The 14,228-nt window shown below is 37.9% G+C and overlaps 1 long non-coding RNA gene across 2 annotated transcripts in view; it reads left to right on the top strand.

Moving 5' to 3' along the window:
- Positions 1 to 14,228, top strand: part of LOC134561952 (uncharacterized) — a 61,809-nt gene that overhangs the window by 35,289 nt on the left and 12,292 nt on the right. The window contains exon 6 of one of the 2 annotated variants that reach the window (XR_010083030.1): positions 337 to 4,358. The exons of the other annotated variant lie outside the window; for it this stretch is intronic. This is a non-coding gene — a long non-coding RNA (uncharacterized LOC134561952). Of the gene's footprint in view, positions 1 to 336; positions 4,359 to 14,228 lie in introns of those variants that run through there. 2 annotated transcript variants of the gene reach the window in all.

The following is a 14,228-nucleotide window of genomic DNA, read 5'->3' as shown; positions in this document are numbered from 1 at the left end:
AAACATGGCACACAGACCCTAGAGCATACGTGTGAAATCTGAAAAAATACAGACTAAGGAATAGAACAAGTGTAGGGAGTAATGAAGAATTATAAATTTGCAATAGAGTGGAGTATTAAGGTTCTTGTGAATATAAACTGAATTCACTAGATCATATTGGGTCCAAATAATTGGAGAGAATTTTTAAAATGTTGACAGTCTCATCTCATGCACACACACACACACACACAAACATAGCAGGAGAAAGTCTATTGAGCCTGAATTGCATTTTTCCCAGTGCACTTTTTCCCCAGATGAGCTACTGAAGAGTAAAAAAAGATAAATTTCTTCCTGCAGGTCTAGGCTACTCGAGCTGCAGGGAGCTGAAGGTGTGCATCTCCTTTTTAACATCTTGGATATTCCCCAAATGCTCTGGGCTGACTTCGTGGCCATCTGTCTGAATTGACTGTGCTGTCCCTGGCTCAAATGACCACCCAGCCTGAACTGTGCAAGGGGGGCTGCCTGGCTGTGGTTGGTTCCTTCCTCAAATAACTCTAAAGTGTGGCTTGGTATGTGCTTTAAGTAAAATTATGCTACTGTTCAGTTCTCCACTTGATTAAAATGTATCTTTCAGCATTTAAGGGTGTGCAGTGACTTCCTGGGATTAGAAGGGGAAGTGAGCTGGCTGGAAAGCAGCAAGGAAAGTTGTTTACAAGTAGTGTGAGGGCAGAGTAGAGTGTGTTGCTGAAATCTGGGGCTTGGCTGCATTACTCAACTCCAGTTACAGATCTGCTAAATGTGTTCAGAGTCCCGTTTTCTTTCTTAATAGTACACACAAGGGCGCTTTTACCAGAAGAGTGATTCATCTGCTGTGGTATTCCAGATAAATTTCAGGAGAGCAGGCTCCCTTGGGCTGACAGTGTATCATTTGCCTCAGGACAAATGCCCTCACAGCCTGTCAAGTTGGCAGAACACAGGCTTCTGAAGAATTGGACTTTTTCAACATGTAAGATTTCACTCAGCATAACAATTCTTCTTCACATGATAAACGTTTTGAACAGCTTTGGAAATCCTTTCACGGCTGTGGCGGGAGAGGCAGCACAATCCACAGGAAGTACAAGAATTGTAAACTCACAAGCACAATCACTACTTCACAGGTCTGTGTGAAACATGAGTGAGCACACTGAGGTGTCCTTTCTCTAATTTATAGAAATGGAAAACTTGGTTATTTTGAAGGCACAAATGTTGTAGTGGCTGTCAACATGATGAAAAAGAATTGTTCTCTCCTCCGTTTCTGTTTCAAAAAGAAATAAGTTGATAAAAGAAACCTATTGTAAGTCTTTTAATGACCAATTTTTAAAGCAGTCAAAACACTGGCTTCCTGAGGAAGCCAATAGCTGATTTAAAGAGTTGTTTTTGTTGATTTGGTGGGGGGTTTTGTTTATTTGTTTTTTGTTTGTTTGTTTTAATGGACCTAGGTGTATGCTTTGAACATGAAAAGAAAGTATTTTCAACCTCCAGCATCATTGGAGTGAACTGTAACATTCTCTTACAAGTAGAGGCCAAGATTTCAGAGGTTTGGCCCAGGCTTGATACAGACTTGTTCTCTGCCAGTAGCAATTAATATCATTCTCTTTTCTCTGTCAGATAAGTCTGATAACATTCTCAGATGCACTGGAATCTAATAAATTTTTCTAAAACATCTAAAGATCCTTTGTTGGGAAACAGTATCTAATTCAGATACCAAATCTATAATTTCTGAAATTTTGTGTCTGTACACCTTTCTGGCTCAATATGTTTGCATCTTAGCAGATACAAAAGCAAGAACATCCTATTATGAAAAAAAAACCCCAAACCAAATAAAAGAAAAGAAATTGAGTTTGAGCTTGAACTAGCTTTCTTTCTGTGTTATTTGATCCTGCCTAGTGCTGTGACACACCTTCTGGCTTTTTTTTTTTTTTTTTTTTTCCCCTGAATATTGAGAAATTGTCCAGATTATTTCAATGGTCATAGAATGAGAAAATGAAATATCACTTTTTGGATATAAATTAGTTATTTTCTTATGCTGAAGAAGCAGCTTTTTTTGATGGCAGTGGCTTCTGTTGTATTTATGTTCTTCCACTGATCTCATCAGGGTGCCAGATGAGCCATCCTTACAGGGTCTGAACCAGCTGGGTGCAATATTAATGAGGAAAGGGACCTGTTAATTGTAGCATGTGGTTCAGAGACCAGTGCTTCAAAGCCAATTCAGCCAGACCAGACTGAGCCTCTCTGTGCATGGTTTTTCACGTGATTTTTTTATCATCTTTTGAACAAAAATTCTGTATAGAGACACAGAATTTTCAATGAAGAAGTTATTTTTGCTGTTAGCAACGAGCACTGTGACCTGTCATCTTTGTCTTATGAGTGGAAGACTGAATGGTTAACCAGGGTTATCCTATCAAATGATGGCTTGGTTTTTTTTACAGCAATAAGGTGAATTGACTCTAGACCAGAGCATGGAGGATTTTCAATTATTTGCTGTGAGCCAATCTCCTTCAGCTTGGACTTGGTGGTTTTTAATTCTCTAAGGGAAAAATGTCTCTAGTAAAAGTGTATTTTGCTGTAAGTTGCAGGGCTTAAACTGACATTCTGGTGGATATTGCAGTGAACTTCTTGGTCTCTTAGGTTTGCTATTCAATACTTCTCATTTTGCTTGTTTTATTCTGAGAAGAATATGATGCTCATATGAACTTTTAGACTTTTGCTTAGGCACAGTGTAGAAACTCCTGGTTCTCAGAAGTGCAAGCCATTTCTCCTCTCTATGGACTCTGGTAGAGCACTCACTAGCTGCTGGTCTTGAGGGAAAGACCTTTGGCACCAGTTAGGTCCTAGGAAAGAATTTTGGCACAAAGTCTTTTTGTTGTAAGATAGAAAGTAATTCAAACACTAGGAGTTGTTGTCAGCAGGGCTTGTTGCAGCCCACCAAAGTGAGGTTTCTGTGAAGAGGGTCTCTGTCATCCTGGGACTCTCATTTAGCAGTTCCAGCTATGAAGATAACAGGGTGCACATTGCTGCTAGGCACTCTGGGGGTATGAAAAAGGGAATATCTTTGGAGCAATTTCCAGTCTTTGTTCAAAAGTTAACCAAGGATTTTCTTCACTGACATTACTTCACAGAGAAGGAAGTAATGGATCAAATATTTCTAAGAGTAGGAAGCAAGTGCACTTAAAATACTTTTGAATATTTTTCAAATTAATCAATAATTTAGTTTACTCTCTGGGGTTTATCAAAAATATGATAGGAAAGGAAATCATAATTTAAAAAGGTGCTTATTTTGTATGTGTTTCATTTAAGCATGTATGTAAATTTGGTTATCCTTTTTACAAATGAAAACATGTGAAGGATGTTGTGATCTCAGAAGAGTTTGTAAGATACCATTAGAAGTTATTTGGATAGTTACATTTTCTGAGGTTTTTTAAAATCCACAACTATGATTATGCTGAATAAGACTCCTTTCCTTTCCATTTGTAGTCATGCTCACTATATTCTTTCTACAGCCTGGGTTTACTGACTGTATCAATTTGCTGGCATTTTCCTTCGAGTTTCCTGTATAATGCACATTAGATATTAATTAAGAATAAAAAAATTCTATAATGATTTTATGGTTTTTGTTAGGAACCTATGGTTGTGAGCTAATAATATCCTAGTTCACAACTGTCATTTCTATCTCTGTCATCACTTGCTCTCTGGAATTTATATCTGTGCTCTACAAGTCAGTGTTCAGGATCTTTATTTCTACACAGCCTTTTGCCCATTCTAGCCAGGATTGTTTGTATACAAATAAATTGTTTCACATTTCATACCTACTTCCACTCATCTTTGGACAGGAACACTTAGAGTATAATCAATATTACATTTCACATTGAATTAGCAGCTAGTTGAAACTGGCAGATGAAAATGTTTGTTTCCATTATGTCATCTCATTCTTGCTTCACTGGTCAACATGTCATTTATAGCTGTGGTAAAATTAGTACAAAGCATGAAGAACTTCAACAACCCATGTACAGTGGTTATCAAGTATTGATAAAGGAATCAAAATGGACCAAGCTTCCAGCTGAAAATCTGTCACACGATGGGAACTTGTATAGGTTTCCTGAGGTTTTCAACTTTGTGATTCCTGTTGCAAGCAGGAGATTGGACTTACCAAAGATTTTGTGGACAGAGAAACTGCATCAAAGATTTCTGCAATCTACATCAAAGTGACATGCTTTTTCTTTCACATCTGTGATGAAATTTCACACATCTGTGATAAAAGACACTGTGATTAATGACTACAAATCTGAAAGAGATCCTGAATTACACCAAACTCCAAGGTTTGATGTAATTCAGATTCACAGACTAGGTGACATGAGAAAGGTGCAATTAAAATAAAAGGAGTCTTTCCTACACACTGGCTTCTCAGCAGTTCCGCAGCTTTTGGAATCAACCACATTAAACCTTGCATAGCAGATTTGCATCTGCAAAAGATCACTTTCTGTCAAGTAACTGTGCTCTTATACAAAGTGGCTATTTCAACCTTGTTCCTTCAGTTTGTCTGCTTTGTGATCAATATCACAGTCTAGACCTGGATGACTGCAGAATCTGATTGCAGCTTAATTTCCCACAAGAGTAGCTAGACCTGCTGAAACAGCTTGAATATGCAGCACTGAATAAGCAGGCTGAGTGACAAATGTCCTCACACCATATTGGGAAGCCCAATTAGCAGAATACATCTTGCTGTGTTGTTTTTCTCCCTATTGCATTTTGGAAGGATTAAGCTCTGGGTTGGTCATAGTTAAGTAAAGCAAAATAACATTGTCATCCATTACTGCATAAATAATACCAAGGAAACTGTAAAAGTGTATGTGTTTTTTTTAAATTCTCCAATTCATATAAGTGTATATAATGTTCACCTTAAATACTGGAGGATAAACTGGCAGTATGTTAAACTCTTAGCATCCACTAAGGACTTTTACCTAATTCTTTGCTGGGTTTAACTGGGGACTGGAAAAAATTGTCTTCCCTACCAATCTTGTTCACAGCCATTGTCAGATGACACTGTCCCCACAGTGTGGTTGGAGGTTCATCTGATCTACAAAGTTTAGAGCCTGCAGGCAAAAAGCACTGAAGAGAACAGTAAGCTCATTATTAGGTTTGACTGCATGCACTGGCTAATGAGGATGGGTAACTTCATTTCAGGTGGCATCTGCTTGTCCTAATGCCAGCAGTGTCCCTGTCTGCCTTGCCTGTGAGCTGTCTCCTGCAAGGCTTCACTTTGAGGCTTTTAGGTTAAGCCTCATCAGCACCAGTTGACATTAAAATGCTGGGCTCTCGTTTGCAGTGCTTTAAAGATGCTTCATTGTTATGTCCTTGCTGCACGAGTACTGACTCTGGTAGAGAATCAGAAGAGAAAACTTGGGGCCACTGATTGCATCTGCTGTCAAAACTTAAGCTACTGGTGTGTGTGAGTCAGTGAGAGAGCTCTTGGTCTGGTTTGCCAGATGAAGTGATCAGAGAGGGACAAGATCTATTTTTGGATGAAGTGGAAGCTATCAGAAGCTCCTTTTCCCTGGACAGGCAGCCAGGAAGGGAAGATGAGGAGAGAAGTGTGCCAGGGGATATGCTCAAATGATTCACCTCCGTTAGGTAATGCCTCAGCTCCCTTCAGCAGCAAGTACAAGCCAAAGTAACCTCAGGGTACATTTACACAGGAGATCGGGCTGCATAGCTTATTCCACTATGGGCACTCTTGGCTGAACCCATTTCTAGGACTCAGTTTTCAGTTCTTGTGCCAGCTACCTCTGTTGAAGGTAACAAAGAACCTTCATATTACTTTACTTTTTATGCTGAGTCCTAACTAATTCAGCTGTGGAGGTGTCAGTGAAAACAGGAGCAAATAAAGAAAATGTATGTGTGGAAGGAAGGGAAGCATCGAAGACAAAGGGCTTAGGTACCTCCCAACTGGGGATCAGTCATACAATGGGCCATTAAAATTTAGCTGAGTCGAGTATATTGTTTTTAATTTGTATTCCCATAACATACTCTGTGAAGGAGGGTGTATGCAGCAAATGCATATTAATGATGCTACACATTTGCATATTATAGATCCATAATACCAAGGGTGTAGTAAAAATCTTTATTAAAAGTGGTGACTGTGCAGCAGTCAATTTTCTCTGTATCTCAACCATTTTAATGCTTTTCCTTGCACACACACACACACACACACACACACCCCTACAATGGACAGCTATACTACATTAAGGGACTAATGACCTGCAAAATTCCATTTGTAAAAGATGAAGAAATGTTAGATTTATATAGGGAATAATCAAATTATCTCTTCTGGAAGATTTCCAGTTCTTTGTTCCTTTGTTCTAAAATTTTTAAACCAATAACCTGATAAATGCAATGTTGCTAAAAATATGTATTTAATCCACTTCAAATTTAGTTCCAGGAGAAGATTATCTTGAATTTAGTTTTCAGGATTCTTTGTAAGGCTGACATACATGTTTCTGCCAGTCAGTGTTTTAACATGAAAAGTAGCCCCATCTGGGCTAGCTGTGGATTTAGTTTGCTGTTAGATTTAGTCCTTAACTAAGAAAAGCTTTAGTGGTTACTTCAGCATGTCTGAACAGACATATCCTTTTCTGGAATACACTTTGAACAAAATATGGCAAGTTTGTCTCCCATAGCTACTGTTCATGGATGTTGCTACTGATTCAAGAGAACTCAGAAATGTGGTAAAAAAGGGAGTATCCTGGTCAGTTATACTACAATATGATCAAATTCTTGATTGCCACATCTCTGTCTTGGTGAGGAAAGGGTTTTTTTATGTAAGAGATGAAATTGTGGTCTGGATTCACAGAACCATAGAACAGCTTGGGTTGGAAGAGACCTTAAAGATCATTTTGTTCTTAATCCCTGCCATGGGCTGGCTGGGATACCTTCCACTAGACCCTCTTCCACAGGGCAGTAGGCACTTCACAGGTCCACTGCCTCTGTGCTTTGCTGCACAGAGACTAAAAGCCCAAGCTGTCTTCCACTGCTGTTCACAGGTCTTGCCATTGACTACAGCGTGTGCTGGAGCTAATTTATAAAAACTAAATGATCTTTACAAACCTAAAAGTGCTAAAGTAATGTGCTGCTCAATGCCTTTATATCCTCAGTGATACTTATCTTTAAGAATGACAAATCAGAAGTTTGAGAAAACAATTTTTCATTCTTCAGATATTGTCTGACTTTAGGAATAAGATTTGTATTTTCAGCTTATGCACAAATCATCACCCTTTGCTTATTAAACAATAACAATAGTGGAACACTATAGGCTAAAAGCAGGTAAGGGTCTAAGTTTTCAGTAAATATATCTTCCCTATTTTACATTTATTTTTTAATATCTACAGAAGTGTTGCTGTAAATATTTCAGATTTAATTTTAATCTGAAAAGCAAAGAAAACAAAGAAAAACAAAGAAAACCAAAAATTATATTGTCCTTGGTGAGGAAGGATATATCCCCTCTGTTCCATGTGCCTGCTGCAGCTGTCCATGACTTTCCATTCCTTGGGATACCTGCAGGTATAGTCAATGTCCTATAGAGATGTCAGAGCAGAATTATGTCAGTGAATTATGTACATCCATCTGCCCTGCATAAGGTTTATGTGAGGGTTATGGTTTAAATGTCAGGGCAGTGACCAAAAAGTCATCCCAGATATATGCAGCCTTATAGCTGTGTGATGTGAAGACTGAAATAGCAAAATCCACCTTGGTTTAAATTTTATTTTCACCTCAAAAAAATCTTCCATTGCTGTAATTCAGATGATTTTTTGTGAGTGAAACTAATTGGGGCAGAATAGACTTAAATATTATCAGTGGCTAGAAAAGAAATGGGGAAAATGAGTATGGTTTTTCAGAGAAATTAAGAGGATGCAATATGTTATTAGCCTTCCTGACAGTCCGGTTGAGGCACATACTTTACATCCTGACTTAGTTTTATTCAGTCCCACAGGGATTCTTGGTGAACAAGAAGTGGAAGCAAAAAGAGAAGAGTCAAGACCTCTCTATTTTTTCCTTAGTCACTCGAAGGACCGGTTGCGCCATCCCAGTCCCGTTGGACCTAAAGGGAGTTTCACCAGTGACGTTAACGGGAACAGGATCTGGCCCAGTAGCTGGCTATTTTGGAATTGCTTCTGTCACCCTTACTGCATTGTTGCTGAGAGGACAGAACATCCTTGCCTTCTGTTTTTCACTCCTTGCTGTTTCCTTAGAATACTTAGGCAGAGAGTGACTGTAAATGTTTAACCTTTGGCAATGGCAGACGTTCAACAGAGTTTGGCTGCCTCCCTCTATTTCCTTGTGGACACTGATTTAAGAGTCCATCCAAAACATTTGTTCAGAAGGATATGACTAACATGAGAATCTGTCACTGTGTACACACAGTGACCAAAAACTATTTGGCAGTGTTTTGGATCTGCTGGCTAATAAGTGGGTATTTGCATTTAATTTAACAGCACCAGTTGCGATGATCTAATGTTGCTAAGATTTTTGTGGATAGCTCATCAGATTTTTTTCATTTTACAATGATTCAGCATAATAATATGAGAGATAAAGAACATATAAAGAAAAGTACATATTTCAGTAAGTAATATAAAATTTCAGTTAGGACCACATTAAGAATGATGTGCTGAGCTCACACCAGAAGAGCAACGCCTCCATTTACTGGAAATATTGCAGAAAGAGTGAGTGAAGTCATTGAAAACAAATTGCCATTCCCTTCCTAAATAGGTTTGGGCTAGAAAATGGTCCACTGGGTTTTGACCAGATTTAGCCTTAACAGCCAGTTTCCCCTACAGAAACTGAATAAATTCCCTTGGGAAACCAATCTGAAAAATATGGATGAGAAAAAAAATGGTGAAAAGAGGAATGATACATGAATATAACACGGTCAAAAATATATCAAAAGCCATAAACAATTTTCCATTGTTTGAACAGTTTCAGAAGAGCACATTCATCTATTAACACTTTTATCACTGCAGCAGGTATAATGTTACACTGATTCAACTGTGTCAAAAGTTATGTGAACAACACCCATATCAGTCCCTAACTGAAATACAGGTTATTCACTATCAGGAAAACTATAAAGACTGTGAAAACTTAATGATACAGATCCAAGTACATATTGATAAGCTTGAAGGGCATACGATTTGTATTAACTTTTGTACCTTCTACTGACATTGTTTTCAGAGTGTTGTAAAAGAGTAGGAAAATATTGTGCAATAGTTGCTATGAACAAATTTGCTTTTTATTCTCGTACTACTAAAAAGATCCCACTACTAAAGAGGTTATGAACATGTTTGAAGACAAGATCTTTTCCTATCCACTTGAGCAGTACCCAGTTTTTTGTTTGTAAAAGGAAGAAAAATTCTCATTTCCCCCCCCCCCCCCCCCCCATACCTCAGATCATCCCAACAGGTCTGAGGAGATAGGGAAAGTCAAATAATGTGGTTTGAGAGCCACAGGAATGACAGACTTTTCCATGATCTTTCCAAATCCAATAATAGCAAAGATAATTCTGTGCACAGAACCATCACCATGGATAGTCCTCCTGGTGCTCAGTAACTTCAGATTTTCACATTTTTAATCCTTTAGTTTGCTCTTTGATAGCTGATTAAAAAAAAATTCTGTGAAATATATTTTCAGCTTAGGTTAGATCTCACCCTGGCACTTTCACTTCTGTGCACTGTGTTTCTTCTAAATCTTTCATTTCACACTGACAAGCACTTTAGCTAGAAAGCTGTGAGATGCTGGGATAAAATCATAGAAATTAGGAGTCATCAAATCCACCCCTTGCCTTAGGGGAGGAGAAAGCAAAGAGATGACAAAAGACCAAAAGATAGCAATACTACATTATACAAATGTTTATCTTTGCCAGACAAATAACTGCAGCTGGTAGCAGTATATATGTTTTGTTTGTTGGTTTTGGTGGGGTTTTTTGTGGTTTTTTTTTTTTTTGTTTGGTTGGTTTGTTTGTTTTGTTTGGTGGTTTTTTTTCCTGACAATTCACTCAAAATATTAAAATCTGCTATATAATTTTTTTCTATGAATTTTTTAAAAAAATATTTTACTTCAGTCTATAATCCTTGCTTCCTGCCTGGATCACCAAGAACACTGCTATAGCTTCTGGGCTCAGTTGCCACTTACAATATATAGACATTTCCATGTCCAGGAAATAATGACAGGCCTCTGTAACGGGAGTGGAGTTTGATATCTGTGGGGAAATTTGGTAGGGAGAAAGTGAGGAGAGGAATACAGCAGAGTCATACCCTATTGTGAAATACAGTTTTCCTTGAAATCTCTCCCTCTCTTTCTTTCCTTAGTGGAGCTGGTCAAATCATTTAGTGACAGTGAGTCTTCTTTGCCAATGCCACCTTTCATTATTTCTCCACTCACTGTGATGGCAATAAAAGACTGCTTCAGAAAGAAAAATATTCTCAAGACCTTGCCCTGCAGTGCTCTGGAGATGTGATTAACTTTCCATAGATATAGACAGCTCCAAACTCATTCAAAGCAAGAGCTTTGAGAGTAGCTGGTAGATTTTGGATGTTTTCCAAGGCAAAAATGAAACAGAAGCATCTGGATATTCTGCATGCACACTGCAGTGGCAGTGGGCTGTCATTCCCAGAGGCTGGACATGCCTTTCATCCTGTCTCCAACAGCACTTCCAAAGAGGTGACTTTATCTCTCCCACCTCATTCCTCTTCCCAACCCGAGCAGTGAATGTTCTTACCCTCCTGTCTGGAGGCACGGCAGACAAACAGGCACAGCACTTCCACCGTGGTAGTTAACCTGGTTAGAGCAAGCTGGGGGCTCCCTGCAGGAGGTTTTCCACCAATAAATCAGATGGGTGGTAAAGATTTCCAGTTTGGATGCAGTGATGAACAGCTGTGGGGAGTAAATGTCTCAGCTGGAACAGCTGGAGCTGAGAGAGGATGCGTGACTATGTCCTGAGACAGCCAGTCAGTCTCAGACAGCTACGTAACAGGAGCAACTGAGCTGTGCTTATACAATTTCCAGGCACTTAAACAAAAGTATTACCCTAAAAACTGCCTCAGCCACCATTAAAATACTAGAGTATCTTGCCATCTGTTTCCCAATTAGAAAACAAACATGTCTAATTAACACCTCTTTATTTTCTGGTCTCAGATACCCACAAGAAGAGTAAAAGAAGTCTTAGAAGCTGATTGTAGAGAGGAGCTCTAAATATATGGCTGCAAATAAAAAATTATTCCCTTAAATATATATATATATATAGCTTAAAATTTCACAAGACCTAGTCACAATGCCAAGAAGAACAGCTCTAGTAAATCCTAATGGGCAAAAATATATCCAGATGGATCTTTTTCAGAAAAACCCAAGAAACAAAATAATCAAGAACCCCATGTATGCAGAAACTATACCTGTAGAGGTTGAAGAATCCTTATTATACTCTGTTACCAATTTATCTCAAACTTTGGATGAAAGTATCTTGAACAAGGGTAACATCTGATAAACATTTACCTCATTTAATTTATTGATATTTGGGGGGGATTTTTTTATATTACTATGTGTATTATTTTCAAAAAAAGCAAGAAGTAACTATGCCTCTAGTTCTATATTGAAGTCTTTCTGAAGTCTGAAATATTTCTCGAACTCCCTCAACTGCTATAGACAGGCTGTAAGCCAGCTGGTGACATCAGTCTGATACATCCCATTAGAGAGGCTTGCTTTCCAGCTGCCAATAATTTTCTTATCTTTAATGAACTATGTTTAATACTCTGCATTATGTGCCTGTTTCAAATGTCTGTGTGTGTGTTTGTTTTTTCCTAAAGAGAAGCTGGTTTCATGAATGAAGTTGGTAAAAAGAAACAAAACAAAACAAACAAACCAGAGGTGGTTTGGTTTGTTTTTGTTGAAGTTAAAGGAAAAAAAAAAAAAAAGAGAGAAAAAAGCTAGATAAGTTGTTTCTAGAAATTCCTAATTCTTTATGGTTCAAAGTAAGGTTTTGACTCTTAGAAATACTTAATGCTTGTTTCATGGCCAGGCTTTGGCTGTGCCCACAAGAGCAGCCCACATTTTCATTCAACGCATTTGTTTATGTATCAGTCTGTTATAAAGCAAATCTCTGAAAAACCTTCTGAAAAAGCTTTTGGTTCTCATTCAGAGCTCTTCATAGACAGGATGAGAATCAGCTTCTGCTTTAAGCCTAGTGGCAGAGGCAGATCTCAAGTTTCCAAACCCCCAGTGATTTGTGTGTGTGTGTGAGCATTTCTATGTCCAACAGAAAGTCTACAAAGTCCATCCTTTTTCTTCATTTGATAATTTAAAAACTTGGAAAATTATATTCTTAGGAAATATGCAAAGAGAGTATAGATGCAATTTCAAGACATAATAAAAATTCTGATTTAAGGTTGTCTTAGTGATCTTAATTTAACCTTATCATGCATATTGATACAATAACTAAAAAAAAAGTCTTTATACCTCATTTTTTTCATGCCAAAGATTGTGTCATATTCATTATATAAAATTTGTATGCTCAGGACTATATAGCAAAAGAAGTATCCCTAAAAGAGATACAGGCCAAAGGACTGGGACATGGAATAAGAAGGAGACATACAAAATATTAGCCATTTGATAGGGGTAGGTGTTTCAGAAAGATATGAAGATAGAAGGAAAATAGGCATTGTGTGCTGAAGACACACACCACTGTGCACATACATGTCTCTTTGCTTCTCCTCTTGATTCTCTCTACACTGGAGGTGATTATACAGCAGATGTAATTGCTGTTTTCTGGTGACCTGGGCATTGGCTCTCCCACACCCCATTTGCAGACACAAACCCTTCAATTCAGCATTCACTTTCTGTTTCAGAAGGCATTTCAAATGAAGATTTATATTCAGAAGCATGATCAACCACATACAGACAGTTTTCTTTAGCATTATTTGTAAAATATTGCCACAGGGACAGAAAAATTACCTTGATCATGAAATAATGCCTGAGATGGATTATATCACACAGTTCTCTCCCTCTGGCAATCTTTTAGTGATGCTGCCTTGAAAACCAGTCAGAATTTACATCCTCTATATGCATTCATATACACATATTATATTCAATTGTCTGTCCTTAACACAAAATATATTTTTTAAACCTGTAAAATTATGGATATAATTTTGCATCTGCACTTAGCTGGTGTAATTTAGGTCCTTGGAACAGGTAGCAAGACTGCATCCTAAATTACTGAGATATAAGATACATTAGATGAAAAAATGCCTTGTTGATGTCATAGAAGGTATTTCATGTATTATGGAAAGCAGAACATACTGTCCTGTATCATTTGATACCAAGGAGAAAAAAAGTCATTCTTGATAATAAAATTTCAACGATGCTACATTCTCTGTGTCCCAGCCCCAAAATGTCACACAATTGGTACTTCTTTCCTCTCATGGTTTCTATTAAAAATTAAATCTCTTTGAGACGTAAAGCAGGAACTTCCAAGAATCACATTGTGCTTTGTGTGCCCCTAATGGAAAGGAGATATCAGGAGCAAAAAAACACTTAATTGAAGCACTCTGCTTTCTTGATTGTTCTTGGGCACCAGAATAGGCCTTTGTGTGTGTGGATAACCAGGCAGAACATTCCTGAGGCTGCTGTAATTTATGCAAGGTGTTGGACTGATATGTGGCTGTCTCCAAACTCCAGGGGAAGATATAAGTGGCTTAAAGCCAGTTTTGCCTGTTCTAATGATGAGACAAGCTCATAAAAATCAGAATATCTGGCACTTAAGTACACAAATTATAATAATAATATATTGGAATAGAGGAATAAAAAGATGCCAGACTGAGCAAATGTGGCCCTGTAGTGATGCACCACAAACAAAACCCCATCTGCTGGAGACTTTGCAAGCCTTTAAGACCTGCACTTTTGGGTTCTCAGGTTTTTAATAAAATACATAGATTATCAAGGCAAGGCTGGGGACTGATAACTCAAGTATTACTTGTATTTTGATTTCTTTTTAAAGTCTGGCACTTTCAAATACTAACAGTAAGGTTTCTGTTTTCCTTCACAAATCTGATTTACTTTACTGTTTAGATTATAAAATAGAGATGAAAAGGAACTGGTAGAATAGCCTTGTACTCCTACCTCTATCCTTCTGTGTGCTGACATTTCAGGATAAACTGTCTTTCCAGAAAACTTCAACA

This window comes from Prinia subflava, chromosome 1 (assembly GCF_021018805.1).
Source record: "Prinia subflava isolate CZ2003 ecotype Zambia chromosome 1, Cam_Psub_1.2, whole genome shotgun sequence".
NCBI lineage: Eukaryota > Metazoa > Chordata > Aves > Passeriformes > Cisticolidae > Prinia > Prinia subflava.
This window is presented reverse-complemented; position numbering and strand designations above follow the sequence as displayed.